Consider the following 12,617-nt stretch of genomic DNA (forward strand, 5'->3'; position numbering starts at 1 on the left):
CAGTGATCAAGATGTTTTGTAGACGGATAGTTAAAAACAACCCAAACAACAACACAAACCCCCAAGGATATTGAAAAGATTTATTCGCGTTCCATATGCTCTTTCTCAGAAATATATAAAAGCCAAGTGTTTGGACTCCAAAGCCAAAATATACTTTCCCCTCCATGGGATCTGTAGGTTCCTCAGATCTACAAAGAACTCGGCTTTTGCTGCATGAGCCTGTCTTCTGTGGTTAGAACTCTGTTGACACGTGTTGTATGAGATGGAAGAAAAGGCTCAGACCCTTGTCCGTTCCTTCTCTGGGTCAGGAACTCGTCAAGAACCCTTCAGCCATCGGTAGGACAGTGATCATCATTAGGACATGGCCCAACTAGATGGAGTCTCTTGTGTGAACCACTTCTTAGAGTCCAACAGCTGGCTTGCCTTTTCCTAGTTCCCATAGTACTGATGGAATTGAGTAAAGTGATTGGTTATTTTAGGGTTATGCAGACAGATATGAATGTAGAATAATAGGTAGATCAAGAGTAAAGGAACTGTGGTCACACACATGTCACAAAATGAAAATGAAAACCCCCGTTACCGGATACTGCACCCTTTGGGGAGCCAAGGACTGAAAATTTAGAATTCATATTTATATCCCTTATATAGAATTTTTTCCAAATTCTTAAGCTTGATGGTAACAGTAATTCCCTACCTTTTTAGTTGGGGATATTTTACCTGATGTCCTTTTTTTCTAAATTATGAGTCCATAGATAGAAAATACCTTTCAGAGCTATAAATTTACATCATATTTAGTGCATGTCTAATAATTAATTTTTATTGAAAAGAATAGCAATTTATGAAATTGGGGCTCTACCAGAAAATCCACACTGAATGCTTTCCATCCTTATGGGTTATCCTAGCTGATCTCTATCTGCTGGGTTATAAAGGTTTCTCTTCTGAAAATCAAAGGTTTAGTTGAGTCACAGCACCAGTTATGTAGCTGGTGCTGCAATCTGACTTCTTTTGTCCAAAAATAGGAAAGGGTATGCACCCTAAACAATTTGGAGTGGTTTTGTAAAGTTGCACGCGCTCTGTCCTTGGAGAAGGTAAACCAGAGATGGGTTATCCTAGGAAGGAAGAAACAGGATGAAGTAACTGAATGCCCTGTACAGTGTTCGAGGGACAGGGAATTTTACACTCTTACTGTTTTAATCCCTATTGAACTCTGTTAACTTCTCAGAGCCCTTGGCCACCAACTAAACTTTTATTATCTGAAGTTGGAACTTCACTTTCATCCTATCAGTAAGAATACTGAAAATCCATTGTAGGATAAATAGAAGAGGATATGTGATAAAGGAGGTGACCAGATTTTATAAATGAAAGATTTGCAACTCACTGATGGAATCTGCAATGTTTTGAAAAGGTGCTATTGCAGACTTACTAGCCTAGTGTCCTTTCACCTGAATTTTACTAGTTCATGCACTTCGAAAAGAAAAGAGGGCATGAATAAGGAACCATCATATGAGAAATGAAGACATGAATCCCCTTGAGAAAAATTTTTTTGGAGAAGAAAGGCTTATAAAAATTTATCTAGGTACACCCAAACCAAAATGGCTTAATAAAGGACCATTTTGGAAAAGGCAGTCTCATGAATTTTAACATCAAGAGGAAATCAAACAGTTCTACAGGGTATGTGATTAAATCCTTTTCTGTTTTGAGTATTTTTTTTTCCTTTAGGTTAACTCAGTTTGTTTAATAGTGAATAGATGCTATTTGTGATGTCAAAGAGGTACTTTGTGGGTTTCAACAATAACAGTAAGGAAAATAATATTGCTAGAGTCGTGTTTTAAGATCAACTGATTAACAAAATTCAAGGCCTTGTATGGTTTTTGGATCTTGTGGCTACAGCTTTACCTTCCAAGTTTTATTCTGAAGTGAGAGTATAATTTATATTAAATGGCTGAAAATAAAGAATTCCATGCAAGGTCTTGTTTTATCAACATAGCAATAGCAATTGTTTGAGCTGTAAGCTGACATTCATTAGAACTTCTGAATCCATCATATTTTTAAAATTTTTATTTCTTTTTACTATTTTCTTTTTCAGTTTTATTGAGATATAACTGACATACAGCACTTTATAAATTTAAGGTGCACAGCATAATAACTTGACCAACATACACTGAAAAATTATTAACAGTAAGTTCAATGACTATAGTTATAAAAAATTTTTTTCCTTGTGATGAGAAATTTTAGGATTTATTCCTTTAGCAACTTTCAAATATATTATACAGCAGTGTTAACTGTAGTCATTATGTTGTTCCTTACATCTCCAGTAATTATTTATCTTATAACTGGAAGGTTGTATCTATTGACCACCTTCATTCACTCACAATTTAAACTCTTTTCCAGTCTATTAGCCATCTGAAAAAATGATGATTAAAGATTCAGATTTTTTTTTGCACATTCTTCAAACATGATTTTTTTAAAGTCGCTTATTTTTTATCTTATAAAATGATCCATAATGTTTTCTAATACAGGGTTTCAGCAACATATAATCCAACAGATGTGTGTCTAACAAATTAAACCATTGCTACATTGTTTCCTTTCTCAAAAAAACAAGAGTCCTTCAGCAATATGTTGTAAAAAACCACAAATACAGACTTTTTCCTTTTATATAAAAGAGTAAAAACACTTTCATTTGTTCATGAAAACTGGGTGGGGGAGGAGAGATAATTTATATTTTCCTTCATTATAAGTGCCTCATGAAGAAGATTTGAGTCGAATTTTTAGAAGAGAAAAAGCAGAAGAGACCCTGGTAAGTTTTAAAACCATATATATATAGGATGAACACTTAAAACTTCACAAGCTTTCTGGAAGGCCTCAAATGCAAGCATTCAGGGGGGTTACACATGGAAGATAGTAAGAATTACAACTCAAAATGCAGTCTCAAAAATTCACGATCCTTCCAAGCCTTATTCAATCTAGTTTCCTGTCTAGACTTGCAAATTGAACTGGAGAGTTGAAGCAATTATTCAGATAATTCAAAGGAAAAAAATCCCCTCACTGAAAAAAAATTTTGAGGAGCCTAAACTATCTGAATTATTTGTCCTCACTGATCAATTCACCAGATAATTGTACTTCAGTCTGAGAATTTGAAAAGCGCCTTAAGATTTGAGTCAGTAAGAAATTTCATGAGCATTTTTTTTTCCTGTGTGTTCAAACTCAATAAAATGTGTATAATTTATAGGAAAAGAAAGGGAGCTCTCGGAGAATCCTCTTTCAAGAAAATTGGAAGCTATTTTAATGAGGGATAGAAAAGTTTGTATTTGTAATGACTCCCCTCTCCCTACTAAAAAGTTTTCTTAAGTCTAACCTTCTAAGTACCTTTCTTTTTCAGATGAGATGACAAGATTTAACCAGAAGACAAAAGAAATTCATTAAGCTATCTTCAGCTGGATTTGATATCCTATAGTTATGTTTACATGGTATTTGTATATTCTTGTGAATTACACTTTAAATAAAGGAAGGAATTATAACCAGTGTTTAGTACACATTAATATTTTTTATTGATAGATGCTAAAGTAACAGCCAAGCTATGAAATTGTAAAGGTTCAGAAGTTCAAAAGTAATTGCATTGATCCAGTCAGATAAAGGTAGATAATATTTTAAAAAAATTTTTTTAAACACATTTTAAGTATACTTTAAAAATTTAAATAAAATGTTCACATAAAACTGAACTGGGCTGTAAATTTCAAAGTAAAAATTGAGTAGATTAATAGTCCATGAAACATATCAGATATTTAAATTATTTGAAATTTGAAACCCATTCATGCCAGAAATTACTACTGCAAAGGCCTGTCATACACCCTATTAGAAAATTAGAAGCATAATCTTTAAACCAGGAATAGTTAAATAAGTATTAAAAGGAAGCTTATTATTTCTCACTTTTTTCAAATATAGACTAATGGAATAGATTCAACAGAATCACATTAATTCCGATACTGCTTTAAGGAAGGTTCAGGCACACACAAAATTTAAAAGACAGTTCTACAAACAAAAACATTATCAAAACAATGATTCCAAATCATACATGAAATGGCTGTTGTCTATTCACAAAAAGCCTAAAGTTTATGAAGCTAGACTGATAACACATAAAAAGAAAGCAAAACCAAAAATTAAAACTTCCTCAAATTTAACTTTTAGGATCTTCCATTACAGTTTTGTCATATTTGAAGATTTTTTTTTCAAGATGGCATGATTAAATATTTTAAACTTTTTTTTATAAAGCTTTTATAAAGCCTGTGGCAAATGCTGGCCTTAATCCCTAAATGTTAAACTAATAGTAACTGTTAAAATGATGTACATATTTTTTTCATGTATTTTCATTCATGTATTTTCAGAATTAAAGTAAAAATAGATAATTCTAAAATAATCTGAAAGATTAAATTTTGTTTATTAAGAATCAGTTTGGCAATTGTTTTATAATTTAGAAAAAAAGAAGATAGGACTAAAATATGTTTTGTTGGGAATCATAGCTTAGAAATATGTTGAAAGCATGTAAGACATTTTATCATATGTTTACGTGAACTTTATTTTAAAGGAAAGAACCAAATTATAGAAAGAAGATGTTATCCTTGTAAAGTACATTGCTATAATTATTGCTAAGTTGGAACATTTTTATGAAATCATAATTGATAACTATAGAAATTCACTGTCAACATAGTCCTGAAATCTGTCTTTAATAATTCAAAAAATATTTTAAAAGACCAAAATTAACAAGTTTGGACTGATAGTTAACATATAATACTGTTAAAAAGCAATATGATTTTGTATTTTCTTCCATAAGAAATCACTGGTAATTTCTAAATGTTAATACAAATTATTTTTAATTCATAAACCTTTTAGTTTAGGAATAACATTATTGTAAATATTGAAAACTCTTCCTCTGCTTTTTAAAATTTTAAATTCTTGATATTTGAAATACTAATATTTGAAAGGAAGATGAGATAACTTCATTAAAGTTTTATTTCTATGAAAAGCAAGGAGTTGCCAAGAAAGTATTAACTGCTTAAGATTTTTTAATTTCAAGTTTTGAAAAACTGAAATTAAAAAAACTCTGCATTGTATCTATTTATAAAACAAAGGGAAAGTATACATTCTGAATAGAAATTCTATTTAAAATACTTACTAAATACCAAAAGCAGTTTTAACAAGATATATAAAATTTTTAATTGTTGTAGTCAAGCTCTTTTTAGATTTATAAAGCAGAATAACAAAGTTTTATTCTGAGTGCCAAATTTTTAATTTAAGTAAGTTGATATTTTATTGCTCAGATTTTTGTAAACTTTAGTTGGAATATAAACCTTCGACTTACTTCAATTTATTTATAAATTCTAAATATAAATATAAATTCTAGAATTCATCACATATTTATTTATTGGTTTTTTAAAATGCAAATAAAAACAATGCATTTCTGTTTTCACAGATAAATGAACTAGTAGCAAGAAACAGAAACCATATGGCATATTGAAGATTTCTTGCATTTTATTTTTTTTAATTTGCTAAAACAATAATTTCAGAAGAAAAGTTTATTTTCATTTTATCTGAGACCTGTAGTAAAATAAGTAACATTTTCCAAGGAAAATAATACCATTATTTTTCAACTTTCTATTTTTCCAATTCTTAGGCTTAAATGAAACAGATACAGCAGATTACAATTTTGATGCAAAGGGTAACTCAAAATATGGTTCATAATCTTATCTCACTAAACTAAGTATTTGCATTGCTATAAAAATAAATATTACATGTTCTATGGGGTGAAGATAATAATAAAATGGGTATTACACAGAATGTAGGAACTGCCACAGAAAGAATCAATAAGGAGGGAAATTTTAATACAGTTTTAGAACCTTCAAATCTATGGCTAACCAGTTGCATTTACTTTGCTTTACTTTCTTAATGAATTAATCTCACGATTTTGAAAGTTACGGAGGGATAGCTTGGTTTTAGAAGATGCACAAAGGTTAAAACAACTCGGTTCTCAGCTACCTGACGCTTACAAACATCCGGTTGTGAGGCTTCATGCAGGCAACAGAGTTCTGTGCAGATTTTTGGTTTTCATACAGAAATACTGACATTATAAAAACACAATAACTGGTTTTATAGTAATTGTATGAAGTTATACCAACATTAAGAAAAATTTTAGGGATAATCCCTATTATCTCCTGAATTTCTGTTAAAGTATTAGTCCTTAATTTGAAAACAAAATTGACTCAATTACAATGAACTGTATTTAAGAAAAAATAATTTAGGTATGTTTTTGAGTTAAAATAACATGATTTAACAAAGTATTTATAATGATATAGAATAAGGACCATAGAGAAAACTAAAATGGCAATTAAAAAATAACCCTAAAATGTCATTTTACTATTTTATTATTTACTATTATGCCTTTATGAAATACCAAAAACGTTTTAAAAATAGTAATGCTATATGTGTTAGCATATAATTTTTAATTAGCTTAAAAATTTCATAGTATTAAAAAAATCTGTATTCTGGTCTCAGAGTAATTGCCAATATCAATGAAAGCTTAATAAGTAAATTGCATCTCTTTCTGAAACATAATTTCAGATATTCTAAATGATTTTCCTCTCTAGATTTTGATCAAACAATTCTGACATAATTCTAATCTTTAGACTCTTGATCATGATAAATAAATCTTTAAGAAGTTTTTTTTAATCAATTTATTTTTTAATTGAAGGATAATTGCTTTACAGAATTTTATTGTTTTCTGTCAATAAATCTTTAAGAAGCTTTAATTTTGCCTAATGTTAAAAAAATCTTATCTGTATTTTCAAAGTATCATTAGAAAGAATTGAAAAACGGTGGCAAAAAAAAAAGTGACAAATTTTTCTTTTTGCCAGTTACAATATAGGTAATAATAATATTTTAAAACTCTCAATATTAGTCCAGAAGTTTTTGTCTTTATGACTTTTTTTTACAAATACCACATAAGAAGAAATAACCACATCAAAGATTTACTGCATAACACAGTGAACAATATTTCATACTTTATAATAACCTATAATGGAAATAATTTGAAAAAATAATATATGTATATATAACAGAAGCACTTTGCTGCACACTTAAATCAAAACAATATTTTTTTGTTTTACTTTATATATACTTTTAAAAAAGAAGAAATATAAAATTATGGTTTAAAATGTCTGCAACATACCACATAAATATTACAAAGCAATGATTTTTTTAATAACTAGAGAAATTAGATCCCATTCAATACAATTTTCTTTCCTTTTTTAAATACAACATTTTAATTTTCTTTTTTTATTAGGTTCTCATGTTTTGTTTTTATAGTGATATCCCATTTTACTGAAGAACTTTCTGTTCGAAACTTACCCCGAATAAAATAGATTTGAGTATTCTCAGTGACATTATTGGTTCAAGCTTAGCAAACTATTGACTACATTTCTTTTGCTATCCACATGTTAATAAAAACAGCAACAAGCAAACCTCCTGGTCTTGATCACTCTTCATTATCACGATTGACTAGAATTTTAGAAGCATTTTTAATTCTCAAGATGTGTTAGGCATTCAGATGAACACTGGCTCATAACTCACAAATAAAAAAGAAATTGGCTACACAAAAAGAATACATTGTGCAAATATAAATGTTAATAAAAATGGACAAGAAGACCACTTCACCGTCTTGCAGTTTTTCAGACTTCGACTTAAAAACATCGTGTCCTAATACACATTTGGCTAGGTTAGAACTAGTCTCCAGAGCAATGTTAACTTGCTAATCCCCCCTCCTTTTTAAAAAAAAAAAAAACCTGTATTATAACCATAACCAAAGAAATAACAAATGAATAAATATGTGGATGCATACATGTATATTCTTTTGGTTTTGTATATTTTATTGTATTCATGGTTGTAACTAAACTGTGATACTACATTATGCCATCTGTAGACTATCCCAAAGCTCTCTTAAAAAGCTCCAAGATTCATCTAAGTAATTTTCAAACAAGTATTGTTGACTTTTGCAACATCGTTTAACTGGCTTAATCAAAAGTATTACGAGCTATCTAAATGAGCATCTAAGAATGTCACTTATCTTTACTGATAATCCATACCATTAATCTCATAATATTTCACCTGATGTCTGGGTTTACTGTTGCAAATGTTTAAAGTAGTTACTGGGCCAAACATGATCCCAGCCCTACTGTTTTTTTGTGTGTGTGTTTTTTTTTTTTTAAATGTTGATAGAATTGGAAGTTGATTTACCCAGGACTATTTTTCTGGAGAAACACGGATAATGGGTGGAGGAGGATGGGAGAGAGGGGAAAGGAAGAAACGTCTTTATTCCTCTCTATCTACAAACCTGGAAAGATCTAATAACTGTCAGTTCTGACAAAGCCTATTTGCAATCTCTTTGCATCGAACAAATGACCTAGATTTCTCAACAAAATATAGTAATTTTTATAATATTATAGTTTTCCAAATGAGCAGTGTCAAGTGATTCTAATGGGGTCCTGTAACATCTTGGTATTCAAATTGTGATCTTATGTGGTCTTTTTTGTTTGTTTGTAACAGGAGTAAGTCTAGTTCATTATCTCTAAATGTACCTTGAGAAAGCTACTATTATATTTTTATTTGTCCTTCGTATTTGTACAATTTTCTCTCTACGTTTTTAAATCTATTAGGTCACCCTAACCGATATAAAATTATACTGTCCTCAGAAGAGTTGACCGGCAGATGATCCAAAACCTTTGGGAGTCCCGTTCTTGGAGTTTGTGGAGCCTGCCTGGTGCAGTTTCCTCCTCTCTCTTCCTTATCACTTTTCTCTACATCTGCTGAGAAAAGAATCTGTAAAAGAATCTGTCTGCAATGCAGGAGACCTGGGTTTGATCCCTGGGTTAGGAAGATCCTCTGGAAAAGGAAATGGCAGCCCACTCCAGTATTCTTGCCTGGAGAATCCCATATACAGAGGAGCCAGGGTCGGGGGGGTAGAGGGGCTACAGTCTGTGGGGTCGCAAAGAGTTGGACACGACTGAGCGGCTAACACTTTCATTTTTTCAGCATAGAAGGACATACTCTCTCGCCCACAGGCTTGATAGGCTTTATACCAGTTTACTTGGTGAATTCCTTGTGACTGCACATTCTTTTCTGTATTAAAGGATCACTATAAAATAGGAAAGCCCATAGGGTTGGGCTTCCCAGCCATGGCAACACCTGCTGTGAGACCCAGAGGAAACTTACAAATCAATACATTCTCCATAACTTTTTAGTAGGGATGTTGTGTGTTAGTCACTCAGTCGTGTCTGACTCTTTGCGACCCCATGGACTGTAACCCACCAGGCTCCTCTGTCCATGGGATTATCCAGGCAACAATACTGGAGTGGGTTGCCATTTCCTTCTCCAAGTAGGGATGTTGGAGTGTTGAAATTCTTTTTCTTTTTTTTTTTTTTTGAGGGAATATTTGTATTTAATCTGCTCTCCAATTCAAACAGGATGTTTTTAATCATTAGCTTTTTTTTAAAAAAAATTGGAATATCAAAGAAAAATCATAATATGTGAAGTTCAAATGTAGACAACAAACAGAAATTATTGCTTTCAGTTGTCAGTTAGGAGAGCATCTGATTCTGTGCCCAGGAGTGTTAGTCTATCAGTCGCGTCCGACTCTTTGAGACCCCATGGGCTGTAGCCCAGTGACAGGCTTCTCTGTCCATGGGATTCTCCAGGCAGGAATACAGGAGTGGGTTGCCATTTCCTTCTCCAGTGTGTCCGGGAGATCTGACTTGAATTCTGAGCCTGGCAGTGACTCTCGGTGTAAACTTTTACAGTAATTTCTTTGTCTGGAAAATGGGGATAACTCTATCAGCCACAGAGGTTTCCTTACAGGATTAATTGAGGTAATGCATAGTTAAACGTTTTGGAAAGGTGAAATCCAGGGCATAGCAAAGAGAACCGGAGAGGAGGAGGAAGTTCTGGATTTTTCAACCTGCTGGTCATGTCACTGTGGTTGCTTTCCTCTCCGATCCCAGTCTGTTTATAAGATGTGCAAAGTGAGCTGGTTGAGTTTAAGTCCTCTGGTTACTTTGACAACTCGTCTTTGGGGGTGATGAATAAACCTTGGGGCAAGTGTCTATTGACAAGATAGCAAGGGTCCGAATTACCCCCAAAGTGGGGGTTTCCAGAGTGTTTTTAATTTTTTTCAGCTCTCAGCTTAATGTACTCCATTTCTATTTGCTTCTCATGCTTCCATTTTTTCAGGGGATACTGTCCTGGAGGGTATTAAAAATCACGAGAAGCCCCTGAGCACAAAGGTATCTGTGACAGCCAGAAGCATTTTTGTCTAAATGCCATGCATTGAAGTATCTTGCCGCAGAGTGGACTGTGGGGGAAGGTTGGCTATGTGGCTGCCTCAGCTTCTGTGTTTCTATGAATTTCATCTCCTTGTAAGAACCTAACTGGATAGCTAACTGAAGGGGTAAAAGGCATGAAGGTTTAAGATGGTTGAGTTTTTACTGCCGTAATTAATATATCACCTCTACTGAAGTTTCCCCAGCATTGGACTTAATGCCCTGTAAATAAAATATTAATCATCTAATAGCTTTCTTTTCTTAAAAAAAAAATTTACCTTTGCCTTTCTAAAGTTGATTGCTTGGACACATGACTGAGACTACAAAGGAGTTTTGAGTTTTGGTGCAGGCAGCAAGTAGATGGTGGGTGGTTAGGCCAGGGGTAAAAAAATAATAATAATAATAAAGTTTTTTTGAACAGATTGGGTGGGAAGTAAGGGAACTCAAGTGTCTCTTTATAACTATTTAATAAGAGAGCTCCAAGTCCTCTTGTATCAAGAGGACATTCTAAAATATATTTTAGAAATAAACACAACTTGTTAAGCTTTCATTGTTATTGGCAACTACTTTAAGAGACCAGAATATAGATTTTTAATACTACAAAAAATTTCTAAGTTAATTAAAAATTACATGTTAACAGATACAGCATCACTTTTTTTTTTTTTTTAAAGAAGATCTTCCAAACATTTGCCCTCAAAATTCCTAAAGGCAGTTTCTACTTTGTCCAGATAATGGTCAGTCCTAATAGGCAACAACCAAGCTCCTTTCGACCCATTCAGTAAAAGGAGACTATTAATACTGCGAAACAATAAGGTTCCATATCAGGAGACTGAATGAAAAACAAAAAAATGAGTTTTTTTCCCTCTCTTCTTCCCCCTTCCTTTCTTTCATCGTAAGAATTGTTCTCTGTTAAACCCTGAGCTGCTCTGCCCTATGGTACCCTGCAATGAGCTATGGGTTCTCAGAGAAATGACCTACCTTATCAATGTGTGATGGAGAGCTCAATCTGCAGGGATCCTGCCATTTTCCTGAGGCATGGTTTGGACTGCGTCTTGGGTAGCCTCTCTGTCTACAGCCAGCGTCCTGTGCTCCCCTCTCATCTCTCCCTCTCACCATCCCGGGGGCTGGAGAGCGATCGGGAGGCAGTGGTTGGTCACTCCACAGCATGGCGCTGGGGCTGGCTGGGTGTGTGTGTGTGAGGGGCTGGGAAGTGAGAAAGAAGGGATGAAGAAAACGACCAGAGCTTTTCCTTCTTCTGAAAGGTTGTCCGAAGGTACAATTCTTCTTCATTTTTTAGTTTTGCTAGCTGTTCTCTATTATGTCCCTGGCAGTTCCTTGTTTTGAGCTTTTTGCATCTATTGAAGAAGATAAGCAGTTCAGAAAGCTGTATGACCTCGGTAAGTCATTTTACCTCTCTCGTCTTTCTCTGTAGAGAGAAAAAATTGAATTAGATGATCTTTAAGGACCCTTTCAACTTCAAAGACCAATGTCTTATTACCAGGGATGCAGTGAGAATTAGTAACACTTATTAGATGAGTAAACGATGCTAACATCCTGTTTCTTGGACATGCTGTAGAGGATGGCATAATATAAGACTACTTATACTGTAAACTTCACTTAGTTATTCTGTGCAGGGGAAAAAACTACCTTTTTTGTGAGGCCATTAATGTTTTTTGATGTGTGTTTTAAGGTTGTTTCTTGTAACATCCCATTGAATGAGGGTAGGAAGGTGTCGAATGTGACGACCACAGGGGTAAGGGTGGACGCACAGCCTGTCTGTCCATCCACATGTACGCTGACTGGCTCTGCAGACAATGTCACTGGTCAGGGATGGATGTCTGCATTTTTAGATCTCCTTAGGTCCTTTACAGCATTTTTTTTTTTAACTCTTTGCATAGTTTCCATGTTTCTTGCCTTTAAATTCAGAAGAGTGGTAAGGGGAGGTAGCCAACTATTAAGTGATTTGTTTTTCTGGAAAGATTTTTATGACTAAAGGAAAAAATAAAAGATTGTCTTTGGATTCTGGTTTCCCATACTGTCTGTTGCTCCCATTCTTGGTAGTAGTTCACTTTGATTTCCTCCACCTAAATTATCATATCAAATGTAAACGTTTCCACATATATATTTTTGTAAATGTACACGTGGGCATATTGGTGTGTCTTTTTTTTTTCCTTGTTGGTTATCTATTTTATTTTTGGCATGTCTTTTAGAATGAGATTCTTGGGGGGAAGGCATGTGGCTGAGTGTTGCTGAGCA

The 12,617-nt window shown here is 33.3% G+C and overlaps 1 long non-coding RNA gene across 1 annotated transcript; it reads left to right on the forward strand.

Annotated features, from left to right (window-relative positions):
• Nucleotides 1-1,084: 1,084 nt before the first annotated feature.
• On the forward strand, nucleotides 1,085-3,476 carry LOC129629346 (uncharacterized). The gene is made up of 3 exons (XR_008703183.1): nucleotides 1,085-1,671; nucleotides 2,739-2,797; nucleotides 3,380-3,476. It is a non-coding gene; the product is annotated as an uncharacterized LOC129629346 (long non-coding RNA).
• The last annotated feature ends 9,141 nt before the right edge of the window (nucleotides 3,477-12,617 follow it).

Source organism: Bubalus kerabau, chromosome 15 (genome assembly GCF_029407905.1).
Source record: "Bubalus kerabau isolate K-KA32 ecotype Philippines breed swamp buffalo chromosome 15, PCC_UOA_SB_1v2, whole genome shotgun sequence".
In the NCBI taxonomy this organism is placed as follows: domain Eukaryota; kingdom Metazoa; phylum Chordata; class Mammalia; order Artiodactyla; family Bovidae; genus Bubalus; species Bubalus kerabau.